Below are 7,547 nucleotides of genomic sequence, written 5' to 3' on the forward strand. Positions count from 1 at the left end.
ATGGATGAGTAGAAAAATAGGGGAAGGAAACAAACAGACAAAGGTACCCAGTGTTCTTTTTTACTCCAATTGCTCTTTTTCACTCTAATTATTATTCTTGTTATTTGTGTGTGTGTGCTAATGAAGGTGCCAGGGATTGATTTGGGTGATGAATGTACCACTATGTAATGGTACTGTAAACAATCGAAAGTACGATTTGTTTTGTATGACTGTGTGGTATGTGAATATATCTCAATAAAATGAAGATTAAAAAAAAAATCTGCTTTAGAAAATTTACCAAAACTAGAATTAATGAGGGGTTTTTGAATTCTATTTTTAGAGGGATGATGGATCCAAGTCACATATGCTCACAGTAATGGATGCTACTTCCACTGATCCTGGTTGAAGAGGTCCCAGGGACACTTGAATATCAACTTTTGTTTCAGAAGACAATGCTTCCAGTTGCTTAGGCTTCTTAAACATTTGATGATACTAGGTCTTGTGCTAGTCTCTCCTTGAAAGTTAAAAACTGTAGACAGCATTTGGAACACTGAACATTCTTTTCTCAGTGCCCCCTACAATGACAAATGTATGGTGAGGTCATTTTTTAAAGTTTTAGAAAAAATGACAAAGAAAATTTTTAGAATTTCAAAAATGTGTCTCCACAGCAGCAAAGGTTGATGATCTATCATTGCAAGCCTGCCAAATGTAAGGTTTTTCACCAAGTTTCTGAATGTCCTTCATGTGTTGTAAGAGAGCCTGGTCTGTTTCAAACGACAACCCACAGATTTTACAGAGAGTGGAGGGTTTCTGAGTGTGTGCACACTTTCAATATGGCACTATAGCTGGAAAGGAGAGGGGAATTGCCAGTGGCCATGTTGGCAGGTGCTGTGCCTTTCCCAGCTGTCACCACTTTGTTTCATGTTGTTCATAATATTAACATTTTTAGAACTTTAAAGCAGCTGAGGCATTTAAGGTATGTGTCAGTCTTCTATTCTGGCTGCCCATTTTCTTTGTGTTGTCCATAGTAAATTTCATGAAGTAACACAATCATGCTTCCTTTCTTGGAATCAGCAGTTTCTTGACCTGCTATATTTGAAAAATCTATTTTGCCAGTCTTTTATTTTCCCTGACTGGATTTACAGGGTTGAAATTGTCCTTTGCAAAACATTGTAAAAAGTCCTCCATTATGAACATGGTTTAACAAGGTATAACAATCTTTGGAGGGTGTATTTTGCTGATTGTTTTTTTTTTTATGAGATATACCCAAGGGGGACAAAGTTAAAGTATGTACATCACTGGGTTTAGGCCATTTGGGATTAATGATATTTACTTCAGAGTTGGAAGTAACTTTGATATACAAGGATTTTCATCTATACATCCTACAGATAGTGCTTCTCTTCCTGGATGCTGCAATGAACTCACAGGAGAAAATAGCTCTGAAGTTATTAGGCATGCCTTGTGGTGAATTAATTTTATAATCAGGTTCAGACAAAGTCTCAATAACAATGGGACTGCCTGTTGCTCTTGATTCAGATTGAGAAACTGGCAAGATGGCCAGTCTTGATGTCAGGGTTACAGGACTTATAGCCTGAAATGCATGATAAGTACCTTGTCAGAGGTGACCATACTATTTTCTCCTTCAATTAGACCTGGGTTGACTCTGTTAAAAATGTTTGAAACAACTGGTTTTGAATTTGAAGTCAGTCCAAAAATATCAGCTCAGCATCTTCATTTACATGTTCCACCCCAACAAAGATCATCTCAGGGTCTTCACCATCCACTTATTTGGTTTCTTTCACACTTTTCTGTGGTTCTGGCTCTTGTACACACATACAAGTGCTTCCTTTACATAAAATGCAACCTAAAGTGTGCACTGATACTTCTTAATAAATTGAGATATTTCAGGCCGAAGGTCACATCTTGTCCACATCCATGGTTATCCTGGAGCTCCCAGTGGCACACCAGCATTACAGCTCTATCCAGGCAAAGACCCTAATGTCTAATTTTTATGGTATTACTATAACTACCCTGGATCTCTTTTAGCTAATACTTGCATGTTATAATTTTTTATCCCTTCACTTTCATCCTACTTTTGTCTTTAAATATAAGGTGAGTCTCTTGCAGACAGCATAAACTTGAGTCAATTTTTTATGGTCAACTGATATTGTTTTTTTGGTGTTTTTTTTTTGCATTTTTACTGTGAAATATAATACATATACTAGAAAATGATAACTTTCAAAGTGAAATTAAACAGGAATTCAAAGAGCAAATTTCAAAGAATTGCATGGACTACTGTTCTACAATTTCAGTTATTTCCTTCTATCTGTTTTAATACACTAGAGACTAAAAATATGTTTATATGATCCAGTATTCACAGTCCTTTGTTAAACCCTATCTTGTCTGTTGCTACCTCTCCTTCTCATTGGACCACTATTTCAATCTTCAGGGATATGTGAGCACTGACCACACTAGTTTTTTCATATTTTAAATGGGTTTCAATAGTATGGGGAACGGGGTGCGTCAGGTTGATGTTTTTGAAGAGGCTGTTACCTCTGGGTGTGGGGACATATCTGGCATAGGGGTACTCTGGAGGATTTAAATTTCTCAGAAATAATCCTAGTGAGTGAAATTTTAAAGAGTCTCAGATAGGGACCTGTGTAGTCATTAGAATTTTTGGGACTAATGTTGATTTGGGCTTGGCGTACTGTGGCCATTTGAAATATTTAGCTGATGCTTACACCATAGTAACCTCTAGGTACAAACTCTTGACTCTATTTTAAATATCTTAGCCACTGAACCCTTATTCTGTATACTTTCTTTCCCTTCATTTGAGCAAGAAGGCATCCTCAGTCTCTTGTTGTCTGGGTCAGGCTCTTTCCTGGGAGTCATATCCCACATTGCCAGGAAGACTCACTCCCCTGGGAGTCATGTCCCATGCAGCAGGGTGGGTAATTAATTTTTTCACAGAGTTGTGTTTAGAGAGAGAAAGGCCACACATAAGCAACAACAGAGGCTCTCTGGAAGTGACTGTTAGAAATAATTATAGGTAAAATTAACCTTCACTTTACAGCCATAAATTTCACAACACCAGACCTCAAGATCAAAGGTTTGACTTATTAAATAGGGGGTTCCTAATTTCATACAGAATATATTCTGTCCAAGATAAGCAATGTCTCACATTATCTTCACTGTGTTGTTCAATCTTCACTCTCACTTCTAAAAAATTATCATAACTCAAAACACCTCAAAGGTCTTATTATGTCCTAATTATTTCTTCCTAGTATTAATGTGGTTCTAGTAAGGTATTATTAAATATAGTACATGGTAAGCCATGGCTAGTTTTCCCCATATACCACTATGTTGTTAACTCTGTACCAGTGTTATACCTTAAAAGCACATCATGCAATCACTTATTTATATTTGTAGTGCTTATCTGTGGGATAAATGGTATTAAACCACCCCTTTCAATCATGTTCACCTTCAATACAGCACTGATACTTTTAATCCCATTAATGAGATTTTGTCACCCCTGTCCTTTCCCATTCCTTTCAGTTCAACCTCTTTAACAGGTCCCTATATATTAGGTAATCATTCCCCTTCTCTAGCTTCTGTCTATATCTGGGTCCTCTATATTCTACATTTTAAGACACTGATTTTACATTATACAGAAAGTTCATATTAGTGATAATATGCAATGTCTCTCACTTTGTATCAGCATTATATTGTCAGGCTTCATCCATTTTGTCACATATTTTGGGACTTAATTCCTTCTTACTTCTGCATGATATTCCATCATATGTATACACCTTTTATTTATCCACTCACCTGTTGAAGCAACTTGGATTGTTTCCATCTTTTCTCAATTGTGAAAAGGCCACTAAACCATCAGTGTGAAAATGTCTGTTTGTGTCACTTCTTTCAGATCTTCTAGGTATATACAGAGTACTGGAATTGAAGGATCATAGGATAACTTAACATTTAGTTTTCTGAGAAGCTGCCAATCTGTCTTCCACAGCATCTGTAAAATTATACATTCCTGCCAGAAGTGGATATGAATTCCAACTTCTCCACATCCTTTCCATCATTGGTAGTTCCCTCTGTTTAATGGCAGCCATTCTTATTCATGTGAGGTGATACCTCATTGCGGTTTTGATTTATGTTTCCCTAATTGCTATTAAGATGATTATTTTTTCATGTGAATTTTAGCCATTTGTGTTTCCTCTTTGGAAAAAATGTATTTCATATCACTTTTCCTTTCATAATCAGGATGTTTGTACATTTGTTGTTGAGTTGTAAGCTTTGTTTATGTATGCTGGATATCAGTCTCTTACCAGACATATGATTACCAAAATTTTCTCCCATTGAGTTTTCTGCCTCATTGCCTTTTTGACAAAATCTTTTGAGCACACAAGTATTTGATTTTGAAGAGTTCCTATTTATCTATTTTTTTTTTCTTTTGTTTCTTGTGCTTTGGGTTTAAGGACTAATTAGCTACTTCTTATGATAATTGTATTGAGGATGTTTCCCTATATTATCTTCTAGGGGTTTTATTGTACTGGCTCTTATATTTAGGTCTTTGATCCAACTTGAATTAATTGTTGTGTAGGGTGTGAGCTAGGGGTTATCTTTCATTCTTTTGGATATGTATATCCAGTTCTCCCGTCCTCATTTGGGTAAGAGACTACTCTGTCCCAGTTCAATGGATTTGGAAGCCTTGTCAAAAATCAGTTGACCAAAAATCTGGATGTCTATTTCTTATTTCAATATTTTATTCCATTATCAATATGTCTATCTTTGTGCCAGATCCATGCTCTTTTGACTACTGTGGTTTTCAAGTCAGGAAATATACATCCTCCCACTTCATTCTTCTTTCTTAGAATTTTTTTTTTTTTTTTTTTTTTTTTTTGCAATTCAAGGTCCATCTCTCTTCGAAATAAATTTGATAATTAGTTTTCCAAGCCTGCAAAGTATGTTATTTTAATTTTTATTGGATTGCATTGAATCAGAAAATCAATTTGTGTAGAATTGACATCTTAATGATGTTTGGCCTTCCTATCCATGAACATGGGATATCTTCCCACCAATATAGGTTTGATCTCTTTTAATAAAGTTTGTAATTTTCTGTGTAGAGCTTCTTTACATCCTTGGTTAAGTTTCTTCCTAGGTACTTGATTCTTCTGTGAATGAATTTTCTTTGTTGATTGTCTATTCAGTTAGATCATTACTAGTATAAAGGAACGTTATGGATTTTTGAACATTAATCTTGTATCCCTCATATTCTACTGAATTTATTAGTTAAAGCATCTATGTTGTCAATTTCTCAGAATTCTCCAAATATATATTCATATCATCTAAAATTAATGAAAGTTTTACTTCCACCTCTCCAACTTGGATGCACTTACTTCTTTTACTTGCTGGATTGTTTTGGCTGGAACTTCTAGCAAAATGTTGAATAGTAGTGGTGACATTGTGCATCCTTATCTCATTCCCAATCTTAAGGGAAGGATTTCATTCTCTCACCATTGAGGACCATGTTGCCTTTGGGTTTTTCACATTTGCCCTTTATCTTGTTGAAGAAGTTTCTTTCAATTCCAACATTTTGAATAGTTTTTTTTTTATCAAAAAGGGATGCTGAAAATTGGTAAATGCTTTTGCAGCATCTATCAACTTATCATTTGTTTTCTCCCTTTCAGTTTGTTTATGTGTTGTATTTCTTTGATTGATTTTCTTATGTTGAACCACCTTTGTGTACCTGGAATGAGCCCCACTTGGCTGTGGTGTACAATTTCTTTAATGTGCCTTTGGATTCAACTTGCAATATTTTGTTGAGAATTTTTACATCTATATACGTTACAGAGCTTGGCCATTAGTTTTCTTTTCTTGTAGTATCTTTATCTAGTTTGGTGATAGAATGTTGTTACCTTCATAAAATTAATTATGTACCAATCTTTCTTCAATATTTCAAAAGAATTTGAGCATGAATGGTGCCAGTTCTTTTTTATGTGTTTTGTAAAATTCCCCTGTAAACACATCTGACCCTTGGTTTATATTTATAAGAGGTTTGATGACTTATTGGATCTCTTGTGATTTGTTTATTGAGGTTTCCTATTTCTTCTTAGGTCAGTGTAGGTTTGTTTGCAGGAAACTGTCCATTTCTTCTAAGTTGTCTAGATTGTGGGAATAGAGTTGTTCATAGTATCCCCTTATGATTTTTAAAAATTTCTTTGAGATCCATAATAATAATGGCTCTCTCATTTCTGATTTTGTTGGCTTGCATCTTCTTTTATCTTTGACAGTCTAGTAAGGGTTTGTCAATCTTATTGACCTCAAAGAACCAAGTTTTGGTCTTATTTATTCCTTCTATTGCTTTTTGTTCTCCAGATTATTTATTTCTGCTTATATCTTTGATATTTCTTTTCCTCAACTTGCATTAGTGTTAAATTGCTCTTCGTTTCCTACTTTATTCTTTTGTTTAGTTAGGCCTTTTGTTTTAGCTCCAACTTCCTTTTTATGTATGAATTTGGAGTTATAAATATCCCAGTGAAGACCTGCTTCACTGCATCCCATAAGTTTCATACGTTGTGTTCTCTTTTGCATTTTTCCAGTTATTTATTGATTTCTTTTGCAATTTCTTTTTTTACCCACTGATTGTTTAAGAGTGTGTTGTTTAATCCTCAATATATATTTTTACTTGCAATTTTATTCAGGTATAATCACATACCATACTATCATCCAAAGTGCACAATCAATTGTTCACATTATCATCATATAGTTGAGTATTCATTACCAACATCAATTTTCAAACATTTTCATTACTCCAAAAAATAGCAAAAATTAAAATTAAATAAGAATAAAAATAAAAGTAAAAAGTACATTCAAAACAACCCCTGCCCCCCATATTCTCCTATTATTCATTTACTTTTGGTTCCCATTTTTCTACTCATCTGTCCATACAGTGTATACAGGGACTATGAGCCACAAGGATTTCTACAATCACACAATCACACTATGTAAGCTATAAATTTATACAATTTTATTCAAGAAACAAGGCTACTGGGTTGTAGTTCAACAGTTTCAGGTATTTCCCTCTAGCTATTCTAATACATTAAAAGTTATAAAGGTATATCTCTGTGATGTGTAAGAATAATCCCCAGTATGACCTCTTGACACCATTTGATATCTTTCAGCCTTGGAAACTTTACTTTGTATCATTTATCTTCTCCTTTTGCATCAAGAAAGCTTTTCAATCCCATGATCTCTCATATTTGAAAGACAGTTTTGCCAGATATAGGATTCTTGCTTGGTAGTTTTTCTCTTTCAGTTTCTTAAATATATCACCCCACTTCCTTCTTGCCTCTATGATAGCTATTGAGAAATCCACATATAGTTTTATCAAGCTTCCTTTGTATGTGATGCATCACTTATCTTTTAGTGTTTTCAGGATTCTCTCTTTATCTTTATCATTTCATAACCTGATTATTAAGTGTCTTGACCTAGGCCTATTCAGATCTATTCTCTTTGGGGTATGATGTGCTTCTTGGATCCATGATTTTATGTCTTCTATA

At 34.5% G+C, this 7,547-nt stretch overlaps 1 pseudogene; it reads right to left on the reverse strand.

Moving 5' to 3' along the window:
* Positions 1-315: 315 nt before the first annotated feature.
* LOC119520764 lies at positions 316-5,515 on the reverse strand (annotated as a pseudogene).
* Between the last annotated feature and the right edge of the window lie 2,032 nt (positions 5,516-7,547).

Source organism: Choloepus didactylus, chromosome 26 (assembly GCF_015220235.1).
Source record: "Choloepus didactylus isolate mChoDid1 chromosome 26, mChoDid1.pri, whole genome shotgun sequence".
Taxonomy (NCBI): Eukaryota; Metazoa; Chordata; class Mammalia; order Pilosa; family Megalonychidae; genus Choloepus; species Choloepus didactylus.